Below are 23731 nucleotides of genomic sequence, written 5' to 3'. Positions count from 1 at the left end.
CCTAAAAATTGTCAAAGACCCCAGCCACCCCAGTCATAGATTGTTCTCTTTACTACCGCATGGCAAGCGGTACCGGAGTACCAAGTCTAGGACAAAAAGGCTTCTCAACAGTTTTTACCCCCAAGCCATAAGACTCCTGAACAAGTAATCAAATGGCTACCCAGACTATTTGCATTGTGAGCCCCCCCCCCCCGCAACCCCTCTTTTTACATTGCTGCTACTCTCTGTTTATCATATATGCATAGTCACTATACACTCATGTACATATTTACCTCAATTGGGCCGACCAACCACTGCTCCCGCACATTGGCTAACTGGGCTATCTGCATTGTGTCCCACCCACCACCTGCCAACCCCTCTTTTACACTACTGCTACTCTCTGTTCATCATATATGCATAGTCACTTTAACCATATCTACATGTACATACTACCTCAATCAGCCTGACTAACCGGTGTCTGTATGTAGCCTCGCTACTTTTATAGCCTCGCTACTGTATATAGCCTGTCTTTTTACTGTTGTTTTTATTTCTGTACCTACCTATTGTTCACCTAATACCTTTTTTCCACTATTGGTTAGAGCATGTATGTAAGCATTTCACTGTAAGGTCTACACCTGTTGTATTCGGTGCACATGACAAATAAACTTTGATTTGATTTGAAGTATGAGACAGACGCCATCCAGAGGACAGAGGAGCTGGAGGAGACAAAGTGAGTGAGACTTCTGAGGTTTACATACAATGACATTTGAATAACAGCTCTTTACTTTCAAACCTGGTATAGTAGTAACTAAATCCACGAAAAAGTGACAACTGATTGACCTTCAGAAAGTATCCCCCCTAACTTTTTCCTAATTTTGTTGTGTTACAGCCTGAATTGAAAATGGGTTAAATTAGGATTTTGTCACTGGCCTACACACAATACCCCATAATGTCAAAGTGGAATTCTGTTTTTGTCTTCAGTCAATTAGTATTTAAACCCTTTGTTATGGCAAGCCTAAATAAGTTCAGGAGTAAATATTTGCTTAACAAGTCTTGTAATAAGTTGCATGGACTCACTCTGTGTGCAATAATAGTGTGAATGACTACCTCATCTCTGTACCCCACACATACAATTATCTGTAAGGTTCCTCAGTTGAACAGTGAATTTCAAACACAGATTCAACCACAAAGACCTGGGAGGTTTTCCAACAAATTAACTTTATGTCCTGAATACAAAGTGTTATATTTGGGGCAAATTCAACACAACACATCACTGAGTACAACTCCAACTGTGCAAAGCTCTTAGAGACTTACTGAGAAAGACTCACAGCTGTAATCGCTGCCAAAGGGGATTGTAACATGGATTGACTCGGGTGTGAATACTTACATTACCAGTCAAAAGTTTGGACACACCTACTCATTCAAGGTTTTTCTTTATTGTTACTATTCCCTACATTGTAGAATAATAGTGAAGACATCACATCTATGAAATAACACATATGGAATCATGTAGTAAGCAAAAAAGTGTTAAACAAATTTTGAGATTCTTCAAAGTAGCCAACCTTTGCCTTGACAGCTTTGCACACGCTTGACATTCTCTCAACCAGCTTCATGAGGTAGTCACCTGGAATGCATTTCAATTAACAGGTGTGCCTTGTTAAAAGCTAATTTCTGGAATTTCTTATCTTCTTAATGCATTTGAGCCAATCAGTTGTGTTGTGACAAGGTAGAGTTGGAATACGGAAGATGGCCCTATTTGGTAAAAGACCAAGTCCATATTATGAGCTATACTCGGCCTTGTCTCAGGATGGTAAGTTGGTGGTTGAAGTTATCCCTCTAGTGGTGGGGGGCTGTGCTTTGGCAAAGTGGGTGGGGTTATATCCTTCCTATTTGGCCCTGTCCGGGGGTATCATCGGATGGGGCCACAGTGTCTCCTGACCCCTCCTGTCTCAGCCTCCAGTATTTATGCTGCAGTAGTTTATGTGTCGGGGGGCTAGGGTCAGTCTGTTATATCTGGAGTATTTCTCCTGTCTTATCCGGTGTCCTGTGTGAATTTAAGTATGCTCTCTCTAATTCTCTCTTTCTTTCTTTCCTTCTTTCTCTCTCTCGGAGGACCTGAGCCCTAGGACCATGCATCAGGACTACCTGACATGATGACTCCTTGCTGTCCCCAGTCCACCTGGCCGTGCTGCTGCTCCAGTTTCAACTGTTCTGCCTGCGGCTATGGAACCCTGACCTGTTCACCGGACGTGCTACCTGTCCCAGACCTGCTGTTTTCAACTCTCTAGAGACAGCAGGAGCGGTAGAGATACTCTCAATGATCGGCTATGAAAAGCCAACTGACATTTACTCTTGAGGTGCTGACTTGTTGCACCCTCGACAACTACTGTGATTATTATAATTTGACCGTGCTGGTCATTTATGAACATTTGAACATCTTGGCCATGTTCTATTATAATCTCCACCCGGCACAGACAGAAGAGGACTGGCCACCCCTCATAGCCTGGTTCCTCTTTAGGTTTCTTCCTAGGTTTTGGCCTTTCTAGGGAGTTTTTCCTAGCCACCGTGCTTCTACACCTGCATTGCTTGCTGTTTGGGGTTTTAGGCTGGGTTTATGTACAGCACTTTGAGATATCAGCTGATGTAGGAAGGGCTATATAAATACATTTGATTTGATTATGGCAAGAGCAGCTCAAATAAACAAGAGAAACAACAGTCCATCATTACTTTAACACATGAAGGTCAGTCAATATGGAAAATCTCAAGAACTTTCTAAGTTCCTTCAAGTACAGTAGCAAAAACCATCAAAATCAAATCAAACTTTATTTGTCACATGCGCCAAATACAAGTGCAGACCTTACCGTGAAATGCTAACTTATAAGCCCTTAACCAACAGTGCAGTTCAAGAAGAGTTAAGAAAATATTTACCAAATAAACTAAAGTCCAAAATAAAATAACAATTATTTAAAGTAACACAATAACGAGGCTATATACAGGGGATACCAGTACCGAGTCAGTGTGCAGGGGGTACTGGTCAGTTGAGGTAATTTGTACATGTAGGTAGGGGTGAAGTGTCTATGCATAGATAATAAACAGCGAGTAGCAGCAGTGTATAAAACAAATGGAGGGGGTGGGGGTCAATGTAATAGTCCGATGGCCATTTGATTAATTGTTCAGCAGTCTTACGGCTTGGGGATAGAAGCTGTTAAGGAGCCTTTTGGTCCTAGACTTGGCGTTCCGGTACCGCTTGCCATGCGATAGCAGAGAAAACAGTCTATGACTTGGGTGACTGGAGTCTCTGACAATTTTATGGGCTTTCCTCTGACACCACCTATTATATAGGTCCTGGATGGCAGGAAACTTGGCCCCAGTGATGTATTGGGCCGTACGCACTACCCTCTGTAGCGCCTTAGGTTAAGATGCAGAGTAGTTGCAATACCAGGCAGTGATGCAACCAGTCAGGATGCTCTCAATGGTGCAGCTGTTGAACTTTTTGAGGATCTGGGGACCTATGCCGAATCTTTTCAGTCTCCTAAGGGGAAATAGGCTTTGTCGTGCCCTCTTCACGACTGTCTTGGTGTGTTTGGACCATTCTAGTTTGTTGTTGATGTGGACACCAAGGAACTTGAAGCTCTCAACCTGCTCCACTACAGCCCCATCGATGAGAATGGGCCGTACTCGGTCCTCCTTTTCCTGTAGTCCACAATCATCTCCTTAGTCTTGGTTACGTTGAGGGATAGGTTGTTATTCTGGCACCACCCGGCCAGGTCTCTGACCTCCTCCCTATAGCCTGTCTCGTCGTTGTCGGTGATCAGGCCAACCACTGTTGTGTCGTCTGCAAACTTAATGATGGTTTTGGAGGCGTGCCTGGCCATGCAGTCGTGGGTGAACAGGGAGTACAGGAGGGACTGAGCACGCACCCCTGGGGAGCTCCAGTGTTGAGGATCAGCGTGGCAGATGTGTTGCTACCTACCCTCACCACCTGGGGGCGGCCCGTCAGGAAGTCCAGGATCCAATTACAGAGGGAGGTTTAGTCCCAGGATCCTTAGCTTAGTGATGAGCTTTGAAGGTACTATGGTGTTGAACGCTGAGCTGTAGTCAATGAATAGCATTCTCACATAAGTGTTCCTTTTGTTCAGGTGGGAAAGGGCAGTGTGGAGTGCAATAGAGATTGCATCATCTGTGGATCTGTTCGGGCGGTATGCAAATTGGAGTGGGTCTAGGGTTTCTGGGATAATGGTGTTGATATGAGCCATTACCAACCTTTCAAAGCACTTAATGGCTATGGACGTGTGCAACGGGTCTGTAGTCATTTAGGCAGGTTGCCTTTGTGTTCTTGGGCACAGGGACTATGGTGGTCTGCTTGAAACATGTTGGTATTACAGACTCAATCAGGGGCATGGTGAAAATGTCAGTGAAGACACCTGCCAGTTGGTCAGCACATGCCTGGAGCACACGTCCTGGTAATCCGTCTGGCCCCGCATCCTTGTGTATGTTGACCTGTTTAAAGGTCTTACTCACGTCGGCTATGGAGAGAGTGATCACACAGTCGTCCAGAACAGCTGATGCTCTTGTCGTGTCTTTAGTTATGCCGGATTAAGTGATATGACATGCTATTCTATAAAATAATTTCTCTGTAATTAATATTACCTGATTAAGCTATTCGTGTAAACGTAATTAACTAGAAAGTCGGGGCACCACGAAAGAATGTTTATAGAGCTGTTATCTTCCGAATAAACTCTTAAAGACCTGGTAATCTTTTACCTCAATAGCAGTCAATATTGAATCCTCACCTTATTCAGTCTCATCTGAAAGTTGTAAATTCTTGGTTATCTTCACAAACCCTGGCTAACAAGTTGAATCAGCAATTCAAAATGTGGTTTAATTATTTATTTACTAAATACCTAAATAATCACACATAATTACATCTACACAGAATGGATCATACATTGATTACAAATTATGTCATAAGGAAAACGTCCCTAGCGGACGGAACAGATATGACGGCTGGTTACACAAAGAAAGAGGGTTGGGTTTTGAATGAAAGAGCAGGAAGACTGAGGAACAAAAAGATTTTGTGTCTCTATCGGGCTGTAGGCAGCTATGCTATTGTAAATACAGTATCTTATGCATTCTAAATAACCGCCCATTTGAAAAAGGAAAATGCAATAAATATTTACTCTGAGCTGCGCTTCGGTAGATTGGTCGTAGATAGAAGGCCGGGTTGTCCAGCATGGATTTCTTGTCCTCTGAAGAATGTCCAGTGGTGAACTGGAGCATGGTAGAATGGATACTCTGTCCGTCCTCTCCTAGCCCACATTTACAGCTGCTGTTGCTAATGCAACGACTAGGAAGCATCACTTCTTTAGTGAATAAGAGTTCAAAGTTCATACCAAGTTGCCATACTTCATGCTCATGCTATATTCTGGCTGGTATAGTCGAAATTCATCCTTTCGGCGTGTTGATCGTCATCTTCAAGTTGAAATGCAATGCTAATTTTGTTAGGTCCTTGTCGTTCAACCAGAGCTCACGCTGAGGTTGGCTTAGTTCTGTAGGTGATCTTTGTCCTTTCAACGTGGGGACCGCAAGTCCTCATGTCCTTGGAACAGAAAGTTTAATTTTCATCAACGGGTTTATAAAGTGGAGAAAGAAGGTGTTTCATAGTTTACAATCAATGTCTGTTCACTTGGGCAGGGCCTCTGAGTGAGAAGAGTTTCTCTATGACAAACCATTCTCTCATTTAAGAAGCTAAAATTACATTTCATCTTTTCACAAATAGTTTCATATTTAAACATTTAAATTGCACAACAATTCCATGTGAATCTAATAACTAGAATGTGTCGACTTTCCAAGATACAGTTTATGTCATCCTGTCATTAGTAGTAATGTCTCAGACAACAACTGATCTGAGATCATATTCATTAAGTACCAATGCATATTTTCAACTGGTTGGATTACCAAAATATGGTTCCGTTTCCCACCTTTTGATGTTACCAGACTCTCGATGTTACAAAGGCTTTACAAGAGTCAACTCTATAAATTAGAGAGAGAGAAAAGGGGAAAGGTATTTATGGGGGTCATAAACCTCCCCCAACAGGACAACGTCATGACATTCTCATGCATGCCTCAGTGTTGCTTGCCTCGAAGCGAACATAGAAGTGATTTAGCTCATCTGGTAGACTCGTGTCACGGGGCAGCTCGCGGCTGTGCTTCCCTTTGTAGTCTGTAATAGTTTGCAAGCCCTGCCACATAAGATGAGCGGCGAAGCCGGTGTAGTATGATTCAATCTTAGCCCTGTATTGATGCTTTGCCTGTTTGATGGTTTGTCGCAGGGCATAGCAGGATTTCTTGTAAGTTTCCGGGTTAGAGTCCCACACCTTGAAAGCGGCAGCTCTACCCTTTAGCTCAGTGCGAATGTTGCCTGTAATCTATGGCTTCTGGTTGGGCTATGTACATACAGTCACTGTGGGGACGACGTCCTCAATGCACTTATTGATAAAGCCAGTGACTGATGTGGTATACTCCTCAATGTCATCGGAAGAATCCCGGAACATGTTCCAGTCTGTGATAGCAGAACAGTCCTGTAGTTTAGCATCTGCTTCATCTGACCCCTTTTTTATCGACCGAGTCACTGATGCTTCCTGCTTTCATTTTCGCTTGTAAGCAGGAATCAGGAGGATAGAGTTGTGGTCGGATTTACCAAATGGAGGGCGAGGGAGAGCTTTGTACACATCTCTGTGTGTGGAGTACAGGTGATCTATAATTTTTTTCCCTCTGGTTGCACATTTAACATGTTGATGGAAATTTGGTAGAACTGATTTAAGTTTCCCTGCATTAAAGTCTCCGGCCACTAGGAGCGCCACCTCTGGGTGAGTGGTTTCCTGTTTGCTTATTTCCTTATACAGCTGTCTGAGTGCGGTCTTAGTGCCAGCATCTGTCTGTGGTGGTAAATAAACAGTATAGCTGAAAACTCTCTAGGCAAGTGGTGTGGCCTGCAATGTATCACAATATACTCTACTTCGGGCGAGCAAAATCTAGAGACTTCCTTAGATTTCGTGCACCAGCTGTTGTTTACAAATATGCACAGACCGCCTCCCGTCGTCTTACCGGAATGTGCTGTTCTATCTTGCCGGTGCAGCATATATCCCGCTAGCTGAATATCCATGTCTTCATTCAGCCACGATTCCGTGAAACATAGGATATTTCAGTTTTTGATGTCCCGTTGGTAGGATATTCGTGATCGTACCTCGTCTAGTTTATTGTCCAATGATTGCACATTGGTGAGTAGTATTGACGGTAACGTTCACTGAGCCACCTCAGCGTTGGCCTTGGACCGGGCTCGCTGCAGCTCAGCCTTGGCCTCCTGCTCCTCATCATACTGTTCCCTCAGCAGGTCGCAGTCATGGCAGGAGGACTGGAAAGCATGGGCCAGGGCACTCTATGCCTGAAGACAATGATAGTGGAGATAGCGCCAAGATGGTGGAAGGAGGTAAGGTCAGTCGTATTTTAAGCACAACAACTAGGTGGTGTATGTATATTGAGATGTTTATACATTCTCATTTTGCCACCAGACTGATGCTGGAACCAGAAATACTATTATTCCCAATCCCATTAATTCCCATGTCATTCCCAATTCTGAATAAGCACTCCACTACAGAATAGGGCTGCTGACATGTTGGCCTTTTCTTCCTTCAGCTGCTTCTTAAGCTCCTCAGCATTCTGACAGAAGGAATGCTTGGTGCGCTGCAGCTGAGTGTCCACGGCTTCCCGCTCCTCCAGCTTTCTGACAAACTCGGCTACAGGGGTGGGGAGAGAGTGGGAGACCAGTCAGTCAGGGAAGGGGGATTTTAAAATGGAACCTTGGGTTTTACACATTCTGTCTCTATAATACTCTAGGACAGGGCCTCACCATAGTCGGCCTGAGCATGGGCTCTCTCCTGGTGTTGGTGTCATTGTTCTACTTCTGGTGCTCCTCCACCTTGTCCTTGGACTCGCTTATCTGGTTCTCATACAGATGACACATCTTCTCAGCATTAGCCTGGAAATACAAGTGGGATCAGCTGCAGAACCAGCCCACATATACTTGACATACTTCTGAACAGGTGTACGTATGCTCATCTCTCTACCTTGCTCTTGGAGAGCTGTTCCACGTTGGATGCCAGATCGTCCGCCTCCATCTTGGCATCACCCAGCTGCTTCTCCACCTTGGCAAAGGACGCCCGGTCAGACTCCAGCTCCTTGATACGAACCTGGGAGAAGACATGGGCATAGACGAAGAGATCAATGGATATTTTCAGCTTGTGGTCTATGATCTTTGTAATCTATTGAGAAATGTAATAGTATTATATGATAGTCATGAGAAATTGCTGTTAGTATTTCTAGACCCGGTTGTACATTCATACCTGTTATTCCTTGATATTTTTCTGGAGCTGAATGGTCAAGGCTTGTTCATCTTCAATCTTGGTGGTGATCTGGTTAATCTCAAAGTCTTTCCTGAATCGAAAGAAGAGTAGATTAAATTCATATTTTTTAATTGATCATTGACCAGAGAACTGATCAGTCTTCAATCATGTACGTAGATTGTTCTCACTTGGTCAGCTTCTATTGAAGTTGCTGCTTGTCATTCTGCAGGTCCATGACAGACTCCGTGGATAACTTCAGGTCCCCCTCCAGCTTGCACTTGACCCATTCCAGGTCCATTCGCACCTTCTTCTCTTGCTCCAAACAACCTTCCTACTGTTTTAGGGAAGATTATGGGGAATGTCAAAGTTTAGTTGTCTGGAAAAAATGTAAAACTAAGAAATCTAATAACAGACAATACGATGTGGCATTGTATCAAAACAAAAATGACCTTTTTGCAACATGGTCAGGCACTTCCTGTCAGAGTTGTGAATGTGTGCCTGAGTGAGTGCAGGGCCATGGTCAGGCAGGGTGTCAGGGGTAGCAGGGTGAATGGGTGGTCGCTGTGGTATGAGTATGATTGCATTTCAGAGGTGACTCTGTGCTCATTGCCTTTCAAACGTGAGCGTCTCTGTGTTTATTTAGAAACTAAAGCCCTCTGTTAGACGGCAGGCTATAATCCTCTGTCACCCACCACATATCCCATCTATGTGCTCACTTAGAACTGCAGGCGCCTTGAACAAAAGAGGCCAGGGGCCACGGGGCAGGCGCGGGTATTTTTAGGGTGGGCCCGAGCAGCTGCTACTTGACACATGTCGCCACCTGGCTCTAAGGACACCATCAGCATTGTTTAATTTAGGGAGAGCATAGAGGGGAGAGGGGTTGGGACGAGTGGGGAGGAATGTGTGTGAGCAAGGGGGGAATGGGGTCAATATTAACATGGGGGCCACACACTTGCATGGTAACCATACATGGACAAGCACACGCCTCACACACACTGCTAACATTGCCCTTGCATACCACACATACTAGACCATGAGAGTGTGCACAAAGGCATAATATATCACAAACTGAAACGGTGCACCTGATCACATTACTATTGAACCTGCTGGAGGAAGCAACTGGTGGAGAAGTTGGTATGTTTTTACTGATGTCTTCATATTCCTATGAAGTGTTCCGGAATTGTTCCATTATGATCTGACAATACTCCTGCACTCCAAAGAGATAATACAGTACCTCCCCAATACTCTAGGACAACTGACTTCATTTAGGTACTTTACTAGAGCACTTGACATTATCAAATCAAATTAAGCCATCATCTGTTACCTTCTGGCCATCACATTCTGGAGATCTATCCTCAGCTGACAGCCTGGAGCAGCATGAGGACCTTGACCAGATGCTCATCCCTCATCTCCTCCAGCTGCCCCAGCAGACCCGCCTTAAATGTGTTAAATAACACCTAGAGAAGGAGAACCCCATCCAGACCTAGTCAGTAAGATCTCATACTGTGCCTTGCAAAAGTATTCATCCCCCTTGGCATTTTTCTATTTTGTTGCATTACAACCTGTAATTTCAATTGATTTTTATTTGGATTTCATGTAATGGACATATACAAAATTGTCCAAATTGGTGAAGTGAAATTAAGAAAATTACTTGTTTCAAAAAGAAAATAATGGAAAAGTGGTGAGTGCATATTTATTCACCCCCATTGCTATGAAGTCCCTAAATAAGATCTGGTGCAATCAATTACCATCAGAAGTCACATAATTAGTTAAATAAAGTCCACCTGTGTACAATCTAAGTGTCACGGTCTCAGTATATATACACCTGTTCTGAAAGATTCCCAGTCTGCAACACCACTAAGCAAGAGGCACCACCAAGCAAGTGGCACCATGAAGACCAAGGAGCTCGCCAAACAGGTCAGGGACAAAGTTGTGGAGAAGTACAGATCAGGGTTGGGTTATAAAAAAATATCCAAAACTTTGAACATCCCACGGAGCACCATTAAATCCATTATTAAAAGATGGAAAGAATATGGCACCACAACAAACCTGCCAAGAGAGGGCCAGCCACCAAAACTCACAGATCAGGCAAGGAGGGCATTAATCAGAGAGGAAACAAAAAGACCAAAGATAACCCTGATGGCGTTGCAAAGCTCCACAGCGGAGATTAGAGTATCTGTCCATAGGACCACGTTAAGCTGTACACTCCACAGAGCTGGGCTTTATAGAAGAGTTGCCAGAAAAAAGCAATTGCTTAATGAAAAAAATAAGCAAACACTTTGTGTTTGCAAAAAGGCATGTGGGAGACTCCCCAAACATATGGAAGAAGGTACTCTGGTCAGATGAGACTAAAATGTAGCTTTTAGGCCATCAAGGAAAATGCTATGTCTAGCGCAAACCCAACACCTCTCATCACCCCGAGAACATTATCCCTGTGGTGATGTTTTTCCATCATCAGGGACAGGGAAACTGGTCAGAATTTAAGGAATGATGGATGGCGCTAAATACAGGGAAATTCTTGAGGGAAACCTATTTGAGTCTTCCAGAGATTTTAGACTGGGATGGAGGTTCACCTTCCAACAGGTAAATGACCCTGTTGACACCTTCCAAGAGGACAATGCTAAAGCAACACTTGAGTAGTTTAAGGGGAAACATTTAAATGACTTGGAATGGCCTAGTCAAAGCCCAGACCTCAATCCAATTGAGAATCTGTGGTATTACTTAAAGATTGCTGTACATCAGCGGAACCCATCCAACTTCAAGGAGCTGAAGCAGTTTTGGCTTGAAGAATGGGCAAAAATCCCAGTGGCTAGATGTGCCAAGCTTATAAAGACATACCCCAAGAGACTTGCAGCTGTAATTGCTGCAAAAGGTGGCTCCACAAAGTATTGACTTTGGGGGGGTGAATAGTTATGAATGCTCAAGTTCTGTTTGTGTTATTATTTAATTTTTTTCACAAAAATATTTTGCATCTTCAAAGGTGTAGTCATGTTGTGTAAGTCAAATGATACAAACCCCCCCAAAAATATATATTTTAATTCCAGGTTGTAAGGCAACAAAATAGGAAAAATGCCAAGGGGGAATACTTTAGCAAGCCACTGTACAACTTCATTTGCCTATAGATCCAATGTGTGTTAATGTGATTAATTGACCAAACAGACATGTAAAGCCTCCGCCTTCTACCTTGGTGTGTCCAAACTTGTACTGGTTGTGGTTTACCTCGAAGGACCCGAGCAGTTTCTCTGTTGCTTTCATGCTGTCCACAAACACATCATCAGGGATGGCATGTGGGTTCAGGATGCGATGGCTGTGAGTAAAAAGAAAACATTGTATTGTATATGATTGATTCCAAATTTATTTGTATGTGTGTGTTGTGGGAATGAAAGTGTGTTATCACACTCACCACTGTTTGAACTCTGCGTAGATTATGTGGTTTGGAAATCCCTTCCTGCAGATCCTGATACCCTCCAGCAAACCGTTCCAGCAAAGCTGGTGCAGCTTCAAGAAGGCATCCATGATCACTGCAGAGTACCGGAGGAGAGGGGGTTATCAATCAGAGAAAAGATACTGTAAGAGCACTTACAGTAAATAACATATGTTCCTACAATTTCCTTGGCACTCAGATTTCATTGGATCTCAGTTGAATGCTGTACCTGGAGTCTTGGTCTTGTTGGGGATAAGGCTAAGGACAAAATGAATGCAGCAGAGGTTAGTCACCAGCTTGTTATTCAGAGCGACATAAAGTAAGTGCATTTATCTATGTCACGCCCTGATCTGTTTCACCTGTCCTTGTGCTTGTCTCCACCCCCTCCAGGTGGCGCATCTTCCCCACTTATCCCCTGGGGAGTTGGTCTTGTCTTGTTTGTTCAAACCTACCAGCGTTTTGTCTCAGATCCTGTTTTTCCCTAGTCTCTCTTTTTCTTGTCCTCCTGGTTTTTGACCTTTGCCTGTCCGGACCCTTTACTCGCCCGCCTGACCACTGCCTCTCTGACCCTGAGCCTGCCTGCTGTCCTGTATCTTGTCCTCTGCTCTGGATTACCAACCTCTGCCTGACCTGACCCTGAGCCTGCCTGCTGTCCTGTATCTTGTCCTCTGCTCTGGATTATCAACCCCTGCCTGTCGTTTGCTTGGCCCTGCACTTGGGTCTTACCTTGATTCCTGATAATCTAGGTGAGACAACCACATATCACAGTCAAATATACAGGATACAAACATTCCATTTCAGCTAAACAATGGAAATATAGCGTTTTGCAAAAAATACATTTTCATACACATCTAAAATCTATTAATTAAAAGTCTGAGAATAAGAATATTTTACAAACACATGAAGATACCCATAAGCAATACTTTCTGATGAATTAACACAAATGTGAAAAATGTGTGGATATAGCGTTTTCAAAAATAAACTAGTCAATATCTAAGTTCTTGCTGCAGTTAATGAAAATATGCTCTCCCTCACTCCTTCAGTTGTTGTGCACAGCTGAAGCTCTTCCATTGACTTCAGGGAGGAAACAGTATGTGATGCATATGAGAGTGGAGCCAGCAGAGACTTAAAGTGATGTTCATGTGATAATTTCCCTAAACATCACTACAAGTCTTAACTGTCTCCTTCTCAGCACTGGATAGATTATCTCTCAATGTAGAATCAGCTTCACTGCCTAACTAGCTATGTCCTTTCTGCTTATTTATTAAACTGTAATACTTGTATAATTTTACTGTCTACTAGATAAAGTATAAACTAGCATGATTGCATTATATTAGCTATATGATCTACTTTGCGAGCAACTTGCCAAAAGATGAAGTTGTCCCTCTCACCTTATGTAGCTGTGACGCACTGGGATGAGGCAGCCTTCTTCCTCTTCTCCTTGCCTCCAGTCATTTGGTCTGAGTCAGAGCCAACATAGTTCTTATAGAGGCAGGCCAGCAGCTTGTTGGAGGGCTTCTGGAAGCACAACGCCACCGTCTTATAAAACAGGTCATTGTTTTTATCCAAGCAGCCAATGATGTTGTACGGTACCTGGAGTGTCAGGATGAAGTCAACCATTAACATCTTAATAGTTTCTGTTTTTATATGGAGTACAAGATAATTACTATGTACCCTAAATTGAAAATAGGAGGACACATGGTTTTCTGGTATAGAAATGAGATACTCGGGGTACCACAAAATCCTGCTCTGCTTTTACTGAATATCACTGATATTGATGGATTGAGAAGCTCATGTGGCTAAAAGTTGCTCTAACTACTGCCAAAAGAGTCATATTGAGAGTTGTGGGTGAAAAATGAAACCTATACTGTTTGTCTGCTTTGCTTGCTGTTTGGGGTTTTAGGCTGGGATTCTGTATAAGCACTTTGACATCTGCTGATGTTAAAATGGCTTTATAAATACATTTGATTTGATTGCTTTGTGCCAATTGTATTTTTAAGAAACAAACTTCAATTGAAAAAAATATTATTACTTCGCTAAGACATGTCATTATGGAAGTTATATCAAATAACACTATCTAAAGTAATACAATAGTATACCATTGTTACATACTTACCACTTCAGCGTGGTGCATCAGCTCATAGTGGGCCTCGTACTTGCGCTTCTTATCAGGTTGTGGCTTCTGGAAGTTAGCTGACTTTGCAATATGGTTGTCGTAAAACTTGGCTTTAAAGCTGTTGTCTGTCGCCTTGGGGAACAAATCCAATCAATTTTTATTGGTCACATACACATGGTTAGCAGATGTTATTGCGAGTGTAGCGAAACGCTTGTGCTTCTAGTTCCGACAGTGCAGCAATATCTAACAAGTGATCTAACAATTGCACAACAAATACCTAATACACACAAATCTAAGTAAAGGAATGGAATAAGAATATATACATATAAATATATGGATGAGCAATGACCGAGCAGCATAGGCAAGATGCAATAGATGGTATAAAATACAGCATATACATATGAGATGAGTAATGCAAGATATGTAAACATTCAAGTGGAATTATTAAAGTGACTAGTGATCCATTTATTAAAGTAGCCAATGATTTGTATGTAGGCAGCAGCCTCACTGTTAGTGATGGCTGTTTAACAGTCTGATGGCCTTGAGATAGAAGCTATTTTTCAGTCTCTCGGTCCCAGCTTTGATGCCCCTGTACTGACCTCACCTTCTGGATGGTAACGGGGTGAACAGGCAGTGGCTCGGGTGGTTGTTGTCCTTGATGATCTTTTTGGCCTTCCTGTGACATGCACTTATCTTCAAGGATGGACATGATCCCACAGAGGCTGGAGAAACAAGGCTCAACTTAACATACAGTACAGATAGTGAATCTGAGATGCATCATGCACTCAAATACAGTACAATACATAAAACAAATCCTGCAAACAGATACAGGTTCTTATCATAAAACATATCAGCAAACAAACACATCCTTAGGTTCAATACCTCATCTGAGGTGGGATGTCGTGGGTGACTGTTGTTGATGTGTGCAGAGATGTGTGCAGAGGGTCCCTGGTTCAAGCCCAGGTTGGGGCGAGGAGAGGGAGGGAAGCTAAACTGTTACAGCAGCATCATGTTGTGGTGTTGCTTTGCTGCAGGAGGGACTGGTGCATTTCACAAAATAGATGGCATCATGAGGAAGTAAAATGATGTGGATATATTGAAGCAACATCTCAAGACATCAGTCAGGAAGTTAAAACTTGGTCGCAAATGGGTCTTCCAAATGGACAATGACCCCAAGCATACTTCCAAAGTTGTGGCAAAATGGCTTAAGGACAACAAAGTTAAGGTATTGGAGTGGCCGTCACAAAGCCCTGACCTCAACCCTATAGAAAATTTGTGGGCAGAACTGAAAAAGCATGTGCAAGCAAGGAGGCCTACAAACCTGACTCAGTTACACCAGCTCTGTCAGGAGGAATGGGCCAAAATTCAGCCAACTTATTGCGGGAAGCTTGTGGAAGGCTACCTAAAACCTTTGACCCAAGTTAAACAATTTAAAAGCAATGCTACCAAATACTAATTGAGTGTATGTAAACTTCTGACCCACTGGGAATGTGATGAAAGAAATAAAAGCTGAAATAAATAATTCTCTCTTCAATTATTCTGACATTTCACATTCTTAAAACAAAGTGGTGATCCTAACTGACCTAAGACAGGGAAATTTTACTCGTATTAAATGTCAGGAATTGTGAAACACTGAGTTTAAATGTATTTGGCTAAGGTGTATGTAAACTTCCGACTTCAACTGTATGCACACACACGCACACGGCACACACAGGGTACACACAGGGTACACAGCTGTCATTCGCATGGGTACTCCCTGTTGCTTGGATAGCAGATTCTATGGTCTGTGATGTGTTGAGTATTTGATTGAAGATTAAGAACCTATCCCTGCTGGAATGCTAATCAAGGAGCTAAATGAACACAAATGAACCTAAATTCACCGTACAGATGCAGTTGAGTAATGTCCTTTGACTATGTGGTGGTGTTCGACGCTCTGTACCTTTACCACGTACTCGTTCCCCACCTTCACGCTGGGGTGCAGGAGCCCCTTGAGGTCAGCTGAACTGACTTCCATTAGGGAGGAGCCTTTGTCAGCACCTGGACAAACATACAGAAGATGTTCATGATGAGACACACACAAGCATAACAATCTGGTTGGAGGCTACAATGTATATGGTCCTGATGTGGTCTCTATGTATGTCTTGATTATTAGACAATAGTCAGTCCACTTTTGTGCAATGTCTCAAATTGGTAGTCCCCCTTACTTTCAGTGCCTTCAGCCTGTGGAGGAGACTATCTTTGTCAATCAAAACTCATGTGATTGGGTCAACAAACACTGCAGCACTTTCTGAGTAGTATTGGATTTGATCCTAATTTACCAATAAGTTCTGGTTTCTTCTGAGACATGATCTGATAGTAGATATGGTAGCTCCTCTCCCCAGGTTATTGAAATATCACTCTGAACTTTCCTTTTTGAAACAGTCTGTTGTTATTAACATCGTTACAGCCCCACCATTTACATTTTCTTCTCACTCCCTATTTTGATTTTTTATTTAGATTTTCCTCTTTAAACTTTTTATCAATTTTTATAAAAAGTTTAAAGAGGAAAATCTAAATCAAAAATCATTTAAAAAATGTAAAGATAACAAGCAGTAACGAAAGAGGGCTGTACACATGACAAATAAGAGCAGACTTTTAGCCACAAAGGGCAGTAAGAATGAAAATGTACATTCACTGTTTAGATGCTCAATGATGGAGTAAGACCAAGATGCCATAAAGGAAGAGGGAAAACATTGAGTGAGTTCTTATGACAAAAAAAACCCAAAACATTTTTGAAAGGGGGAGGGAAAGAAAAATTCGTAATGCCATATTGACCTTACTCCTTTTATAGCAGCTGCTTCCCCAAGAAATGCTACAATGGCAAAATACTGAATGACACGTTTTGGGTTGGCAGTTTTGCCAGCATATATGTATGTGTGTGTGTGTGTGTGTGTGTGTGTGTGTGTGTGTGTGTGTGTGTGTGTGTGTGTGTGTATGTGTATATATATATATACTGCTCAAAAAAATAAAGGGAACACTTAAACAACACATCCTAGATCTGAATGAAAGAAATAATCTTATTAAATACTTTTTTCTTTACATAGTTGAATGTGCTGACAACAAAATCACACAAAAATAATCAATGGAAATCCAATTTATCAACCCATGGAGGTCTGGATTTGGAGTCACACTCAAAATTAAAGTGGAAAACCACACTACAGGCTGATCCAACTTTGATGTAATGCCCTTAAAACAAGTCAAAATGAGGCTCAATAGTGTGTGTGTGGCCTCCACGTGCCTGTATGACCTCCCTACAACGCCTGGGCATGCTCCTGATGAGGTGGCGGATGGTCTCCTGAGGGATCTCCTCCCAGACCTGGACTAAAGCATCCGCCCTGTGCCACAGGGCGCCACTGGCGCCCTGTGCTCTTCACAGATGAAAGCAGGTTCACACTGAGCACGTGACAGAGTCTGGAGACGCCGTGGAGAACGTTCTGCTGCCTGCAACATCCTCCAGCATGACCGGGTTGGCGGTGGGTCAGTCATGGTGTGGGGTGGCATTTCTTTGGGGGGCCGCACAGCCCTCCATGTGCTCGCCAGAGGTAGCCTGACTGCCATTAGGTACCGAGATGAGATCCTCAGACCCCTTGTGAGACCATATGCTGGTGCGGTTGGCCCTGGGTTCCTCCTAATGCAAGACAATGCTAGACCTCATGTGGCTGGAGTGTGTCAGCAGTTCCTGCAAGAGGAAGGCATTGATGCTATGGACTGGCCCGCCCGTTCCCCAGACCTGAATCCAATTGAGCACATCTGGGACATCATGTCTCGCTCCATCCACCAACGCCACGTTGCACCACAGACTGTCCAGGAGTTGGCGGATGCTTTAGTCCAGGTCTGGGAGGAGATCCCTCAGCAGACCATCCGCCACCTCATCAGGAGCATGCCCAGGCGTTGTAGGGAGGTCATACAGGCACGTGGAGGCCACACACACTACTGAGCCTCATTTTGACTTGTTTTAAGGACATTACATCAAAGTTGGATCAGCCTGTAGTGTGGTTTTCCACTTTAATTTTGAGTGTGACTCCAAATCCAGACCTCCATGGGTTGATAAATTGGATTTCCATTGATTATTTTTGTGTGATTTTTGTTGTCAGTACATTCAACTATGTAAAGAAAAAAGTATTTAATAAGATTATTTAATTCATTCAGATCTAGGATGTGTTATTTTAGTGTTCCCTTTATTTTTTGGAGCAGTGTGTATATGTATGTATGTATGTATGTGTGTGTGTGTGTGTGTGTGTGTATGTGTGTATATATATATATATAGATAGATATAGTGGCGTACAGCAGGTCAGCCACCAGGGGGAGACTCGTCGAGGCTTGGTAACAGATGGAGTATACATCACGAGGCAGTGGCTCTATCTGCTGGACGTGCCAGGTCTCGACGGGCTCTCCAGACAGGACTAATTGGGGCTGATTGGGAGCTGGTGAGTAATCAAGGGTGGATTGCTCACCAGCTGTGCAAGGCCCATAAAGCTGCCAGAAGGGACACACACACACACACACACACACACACACACACACACACACACTTCCCCCAGTCCTCCCCTGTGTGTGTGTGTGTGTGTGTGTGTGTGTGTGTGTGTGTGTGTGTGTGTGTGTGTGTGTGTGTGTGTGTGTGTGTGTGTGTGTGTGTGAGGTAACTTCTATGCAGTTGGAGGCGGTGAGTGAGTGAGTGCCAGCCAAACAGGATACAGCGAGACCCGGAGCCCAGAAGACGGTATCCCAGAGAGGGTCTCATGGGGAGACCTATCCTCTTCTTTTGATTTATTATTTAATAAAAACCCTTGAAACCGAGCTAATTATACTCTGTCTGATCTGTGTAAACGTCTTGACCAAACCCCCTGGTCTGCCACTATATATATATACATACATACAGTTGAAGTCAGAAATTTACATACACCTTAGCCAAATACATTTAAATTCAGTTTTCACAATTCCTGACATTTAATCTTAGTAAAAATTGTCTTAGGTCAGTTAGGATCACCACTTTGTTTTAAGAATGTGAAATGTCAGAATAATAGTAGAGAGGATGATTTATTTCAGCTTTTATCTCTTTCATCACATTCCCTGTGGGTCAGAAGTTGACATACATTCAATTAGTATTTGGTAGCATTGCCTTTAAATTGCTTAACTTGGGTCAAACGTTTCAGGTAGCCTTCCACAAGCTTCGCAGAATAAGTTGGCTGAATTTTGGCCCATTCCTCCTGACAGAGCTGGTGTAACTGAGTTGGGTTTGTAGGCCTCCTTGCTTGCACATGCTTTTTCAGTTCTGCCCACAAATTTTCTATAGGATTGAGGTCAGGGTTTTGTGATGGTCACTCCAATACCTTGACGTTGTTGTCCTTAAGCCATTTTGCCACAACTTTGGAAGTATGCTTGGGGTCATTGTCCATTTGGAAGACCCATTTGCGACCAAGTTTTAACTTCCTGACTGATGTCTTGAGATGTTGCTTCAATATATCCACATCATTTTACTTCCTCATGATGCCATCTATTTTGTGAAATGCACCAGTCCCTCCTGCAGCAAAGCATCCCCACAACATGATGCTGCCACCCCCGTGCTTCAGGGTTGGGATGGTGTTCTTCGGCTTGCAAGCCTCCCCCTTTTTCCTCCAAACATAACGATGGTCATTATGGCCAATCAATTCTATTTTTGTTTCATCAGACCAGAGAATATTTCTCCAAAAAGTACGAACTTTGTCCCCATGTGCAGTTGCAAACCGTAGTCTAGCTTTTTTATGGTGGTTTTGGAGCAGTGGCTTCTTCCTTGCTGAGCGGCCTTTCAGATTATGTCGATATAGGACTCGTTTTACTGTGGATATAGATACTTTTGTACCTGTTTCCTCCAGCATCTTTACAAGGTCCTTTGCTGTTGTTCTGGGATTGATTTGCATTTTTCGCACCAAAGTACGTTCATCTCCAGGAGATAGAACGCGTCTCCTTCCTGAGCGGTATGACGGCTGCTTAGTCCCATGGTGTTTATATTTGCGTACTATTGTTTGTACAGATGAACGTGGTACCTTCAGGCATTTGGAAATTGCTCCCAAGGATGAGCCAGACTTGTGGAGGTAGGCAATTATTTTTCTGAGGTCTTGGCTGATTTGTTTTGATTTTCCCATGATGTCAAGTGAAGAGGCACTGATGTCTGAAGGTAGGCCTTGAAATACATCCACAGGTACACCTCCAATTGACTCAAGTAATGTCAATTAGCCTATCAGAAGCTTCTAAAGCCATGACATTATTTTCTGGAATTTTCCAAGCTGTTTAAAGGCACACTCAACTTAATGTACGTACACTTCTGACCCACTGGAATTGTGATACAGTGAATTATAAATGAAATCATCTGAAAATGTACTTGTGTCATGCACATAGTAGATGTCCTAACCGACTTGCCAAAACTATAGTTTGTTAACAAGAAATTTGTGCAGTGCTTGAAAAACGAGTTTAATGACTCCAACCTAAGTGTATGTAAACTTCCCACTTCAACTGTATATATTGTTTTGTAGAAAAATGCTATAACAGTGGCTGTGTTTGGATGCTGAATACTGTAAGATTTCTCATACGGTGACAAGGTGAACGTCACAACTTAACTTACTTCTGCTTTAGAAGTAGTATGTGAAATATCAGCAAACTATACAGGGTATACTGTAACAGTAGTTACAGCAAAACTTTCTGACATGGATTTAATTATGTGATTGGTGGGGAGGCAGGTAGCCTAATCTTAAGAGCATTGAGCCAATAACTGAAAGGCTGCTGGATCAAATCCCCGAGCTGACAAGGTAAAAATCTGTTGTTCTGCCCCTGAACAAGGCAGTTAACCCACTCTTCCCTGGTAGGCTGTCATTGTAAATAAGAATTTGTTTTAGTTAACTAAAGGTTAAATGAGCATGGACTGATTCTCATGATCTGTTTAGATATGATACAGAGTAAGCTGTTACGAAAGGCTTGTGTACGTGCTACGTGTAGTGTAGTGCTACGTCACCATGTAATTTGGTAAAGCTTTACTTGAGTCAAGTCATATTCCATTACTGTCTGGAGTTTGTAGTCCATTACTCTCCTTCTTGGTCAAACAACCCTTACACAGCCTGGAGGTGTGTTGGGTCATTGTCCTGTTGAAAAACAAATGATAGTCCCACTAAGTGCAAACCAGGTTGGACGGCGTATCGCTGCAGAATGTTGTGGTAGCCATGCTGGTTAAGTGTGCCTTGAATTCTAAATAAATCACTGACATTGTCACCAGCAAAGCACCCCCACACCATCACAACTCCTCCTCCATGCTTCACAGTGGGAACCACACATGAGGAGATCATCCGTTCACCTACTCTGCGTCTGCGGTTGGAACCATAAATCTCACATTTGGACTCATCAGACCAAAGGACATATTTCCATTGCTTGTGTTTCCTGGCCCAAGCAATTCTCTTCTTATTATTTATGTCCTTTAGTAGTGTTCTTTGCAGCAATTCGACCATGAAGGCCTGATTCACACAGTGTCCTCTGAACAGTTGAAGTTGAGATGTGTCTGTTACTTGAACTCTGTGAAGCATTTATTTGGGCTGCAATTTCTGAGGCTGGTAACTCTAATGAACGTATCCTCTGCAGCAGAGGTAACTCTGGGTCTTCCTTTCCTGTGGTGGTCCTCGTGAGAGCCAGTTTCATATAGCGCTTGATGGTTTTTGTGACTGCACTTGAAGAGACTGTTGTTTCTCTTCTGCTTATTTGAGCTGTTCTTGCCATAATACCACCCTTACCTTGTCACAACACAACTGATTGGCTCAAATGCATTAAGAAGGAAAGAAATTCCACAAATTAACTTTTAACAAGGCACACCTGTTAATTGAAATGCATTCCAGGTGACTACCTCATGAAGCTGGTTGAGAGAATGCCAAGTGTGCAAAGCTGCCATCAAGGCAAAGGGTGGCTTTTTTCTACATGATTCCATATGTGTTATTCATAGTTTTGATGTCTTTACTATTATTCTACAATGTAGAAAATAGTAAAAAATTAAGAAAATCCCTTGAATGAGCAGGTGTGTACCGTAGATAATTGACAGAGCACAGAGGCCTTGTTTAGGTATGTCAGCATGGCCATGTCCTTTATCATGTCAAATTTAGGAGGATTAATTTGCTGGATGTCCTCCTCTTTCACTGTAAGAGACTGTAGAGTTGGGGAGAGGAAGGAGGAAGAGGCAATGCAGTGAGACTGGGGCAATGGGCAAGGGTGAACTGGGGAGGTCTGCTTCTGTTGTCATATATATTCTGGTTATGTTTTCATATCATATTCAGTCACTGCAAACGATATACCATTTTATTCTTTAAAACAATTCATAATGATGTATCAAAATAAATGATTATATTATATTTATTATTAGTATTTTATTCAATCTATAAACACTTGCAAAGAAATGAAGGGTTGATGCATGGTAATATTTTCTGATTGTGTGTCAACTGTAGTGTCAAATCCCTGAGCGCAGCACTCACCCTTCTTCTATCTTTGGTCTCAACGATAACATTGTCTCCGTCGAGCTGCTTGATCTCATCCTCCTTTTCGTCTGGAACCCGTTTCACCATCAAACGAGATGATTTGCGCAGCCATCAACTCCAGATCAGTTTTTCGTAGAAAAGTACCAGGCTCTCCAAACTTATTCGCATCAAAGCAGGACATGATGGCACTGGCAACTCCACACGCAGACGCTCCCGACGCACTGACAGGAGAGATTTCTCAAACTCTTTGTATTATTTTGTAACATTTTTTGCTCATTCAAGGGTTTTTCTTTATTTGTACTATTTTATACATTGTAAATGTATAGTGAAGACATCAACATTTACAATTCGCGCGTAATATAACGAGTATATCCATTCTTGACAATATACGGAAAAGTTGTTTTAGCAGAACAGAAATATCAACATAATTTTTTTAGCAAGAATAAATACATTGTATGAAAAATTAAACATGAGAAACAACTACACATGGATATGGTACCGGTGCGTAGTGACAAAAACAACTAAAAACAGACGAGTTGGAAGTTATAAACTGACCTCAGGGTGCACACAACAGGATTACTATTATGAGAGGTTTGTGCGCGATTTATTGTCTTTCTCAAGGTCACTGTCAGAGTAGATCCGTCCCTAATTAGCATATGCCACCTCCTCCATCGCCTATTGGTGGTGACCTCGTGTCTCAATTGACACAAAAGGAAAGCAACGTCTTTATCTTCGAGTTAACTCGAGGGCTATTTTTATAGCCGTGTTATTTTATGTAGGGTACATTTTGAGTCATTGTTAGATGTGGAACCACAATCTACTTGATGCAGGATGAAAATGCGTAATTGCTATTAGCTAGACTGAAACAATACATTTTTATTTATCATCTGCTTAAGGTCCCTGCGAATTTGTAAACCCAAGGGGTTTAAAAAGTTAAAATGCAATTGAGCAGATAGGTCTATATAAGTGTCATCCTGAAATCTATTCTAAATAATTGTCTTATTACACAGTGGTTAACTCATAGTCATTTACAGTTAAATAGTTTATTAACAATTATTTACACTTATTACATGTGAAAGCATTGTCAGGTAGGCCTATATTATACAGAATACACTCATCACTATTATATACACTCCCCTGCATATTTATTTGGACAGTGAAGCTAAAACCTTCAATCTGGCTCTATAATCCAGCATTTTGGATTTGAGATCAAATGTTTTATTTTATGTTTATTTGATGGTATTTTCATACTTATCTGTTTTACCCTTTAGAAATGAAAGCACTTTAT

The 23731-nt window shown here is 42.4% G+C and overlaps 1 pseudogene; it reads right to left on the bottom strand.

Moving 5' to 3' along the window:
• LOC115207189 (myosin heavy chain, skeletal muscle-like) overlaps positions 1 to 22992 on the bottom strand; it is a 31508-nt pseudogene extending 8516 nt beyond the window's left edge.
• Between the last annotated feature and the right edge of the window lie 739 nt (positions 22993 to 23731).

The sequence above is a fragment of the Salmo trutta genome, chromosome 14 (assembly GCF_901001165.1).
Source record: "Salmo trutta chromosome 14, fSalTru1.1, whole genome shotgun sequence".
NCBI classification, from domain to species: Eukaryota; Metazoa; Chordata; class Actinopteri; order Salmoniformes; family Salmonidae; genus Salmo; species Salmo trutta.
Note: the sequence above shows the minus strand (reverse complement) of the source record. Positions and strands in the feature narration are given on the sequence as shown.